Source organism: Capsicum annuum, unplaced genomic scaffold, assembly GCF_002878395.1.
Source record: "Capsicum annuum cultivar UCD-10X-F1 unplaced genomic scaffold, UCD10Xv1.1 ctg56346, whole genome shotgun sequence".
NCBI classification, from domain to species: domain Eukaryota; kingdom Viridiplantae; phylum Streptophyta; class Magnoliopsida; order Solanales; family Solanaceae; genus Capsicum; species Capsicum annuum.
Genome location: NW_025864742.1, coordinates 1 through 1,366, shown reverse-complemented (window position 1 = coordinate 1,366; position 1,366 = coordinate 1). Strand labels below are relative to the sequence as shown.

The 1,366-nt window shown below is 50.1% G+C and overlaps 5 non-coding genes across 5 annotated transcripts; all 5 read left to right on the top strand.

Moving 5' to 3' along the window:
* The first annotated feature begins 20 nt into the window (after nucleotides 1-20).
* LOC124893240 lies at nucleotides 21-139 on the top strand. The gene has a single exon (XR_007050624.1). It is a non-coding gene; the product is annotated as a 5S ribosomal RNA (ribosomal RNA).
* A 178-nt stretch (nucleotides 140-317) lies between these two features.
* Nucleotides 318-439, top strand: LOC124893243. The gene has a single exon (XR_007050627.1). It is a non-coding gene; the product is annotated as a 5S ribosomal RNA (ribosomal RNA).
* A 177-nt stretch (nucleotides 440-616) lies between these two features.
* Nucleotides 617-735, top strand: LOC124893242. The gene has a single exon (XR_007050626.1). It is a non-coding gene; the product is annotated as a 5S ribosomal RNA (ribosomal RNA).
* A 176-nt stretch (nucleotides 736-911) lies between these two features.
* Nucleotides 912-1,030, top strand: LOC124893241. The gene has a single exon (XR_007050625.1). It is a non-coding gene; the product is annotated as a 5S ribosomal RNA (ribosomal RNA).
* Nucleotides 1,031-1,205: 175 nt separating this feature from the next.
* Nucleotides 1,206-1,324, top strand: LOC124893239. The gene has a single exon (XR_007050623.1). It is a non-coding gene; the product is annotated as a 5S ribosomal RNA (ribosomal RNA).
* The last annotated feature ends 42 nt before the right edge of the window (nucleotides 1,325-1,366 follow it).

Here is a 1,366-nt window from a genome sequence, read left to right as displayed (position 1 = left end):
TTTGGAGTGCTGGGAATGACGGATGCGATCATACCAGCACTAACACATCGGATCCCATCAGAACTCCGAAGTTAAGCGTGCTTGGGCGAGAGTAGTACTTGGATGGGAGACCCCCTGGGAAGTCCTCGTGTTGCATCCCTTCTTTTGTTTTTTTCCTTAAGAATTCGGTCTAATTTTGCCGGTTCGATCGGCGAATCTTTTTGTTTTTCCTCTTGACGGAAACGAGAAAGGTGGCAAGGCGCAAGAGCGCGCGTGCGGGGTGTGACAGGCGGCGGAGGAGAAAGAGGCATAATAGAATTTGGAGTGCTGGGAATGACGGATACGATCATACCAGCACTAACGCACCGGATCCCTTGAGAACTCCAAAGTGAAGCGTGCTTGGGCGAGAGTAGTAGTACTAGGATGGGTAACCGCCTGGGAAGTCCTCGTGTTGCTTCCCTTCTTTTTTTTTTTGCTTTAAAATTCAGATTTATTTTGCCGGTTCGATCGGCGAATTTTTTTTTTTTTACTCTTGGCGGAAACGAGAAAAGGGGCAAGGCGCAGGGGCGCGCGTGCGGGGTGTTACGGGCGGCGGAGGAGAAAGAAGCATAATAGGATTTGGAGTGCTAGGAATGACGGATGTGATCATACCAGCACTAACCCACCGGATCCCATCGGAACTCTGAAGTTATGCGTACTTGGGCGAGAGTAGTACTAGGATGGGTGACCCCCTGGGAAGTCCTCGTGTTGCATCCCTTTATTTTTTTTTCCTTTAAAATTCAGTTTAATTTTGCCGGTTCGATCGGCGAATCTTTTTGTTCTTCCTTTTGGCAGTAACAAGAAAGGGGGCGAGACGCGGAGGCCCGCGTGCTGGGTGTGACGGGCGGCGGAGGAGAAAAAGGCATAATAGAATTTGGAGTTCTGGGAATGACAGATGTGATCACACCAGCACTAATGCACCGGATCCCATTAGAACTCCGAAGTTAAGCGTGCTTGGGCGGGGGTAGTACTTGGATGGGTGACCCCTTGGGAAGTCCTCTTGTCGCATCCCTTCATTTTTTTTCCTTTAAAATGCGGTTTATTTTTGCCGGTTCGATCGGCGAATCTTTTTGTTTTTCCTCTTGGCGGAAACGAGAACGGGGGCATGGCGCAGGGGCGCGCGTGCGGGGTGTGACGGGCGGCGGAGGAGAAAGAGGCATAAAAGAATTTGGAGTTCTGGGAATGACGGATGCGATCATACCAGCACTAACGCACCGGATCCCATCAGAACTCCGAAGTTAAGCGTGCTTGGGCGGGAGTAGTACTAGGATGGGTGACCCCCTAGGAAGTCCTCGTGTTGCATCCCTTCTTTTTTTTTTCTTTAAAATTCGGTTTAATTTTGCCGGTT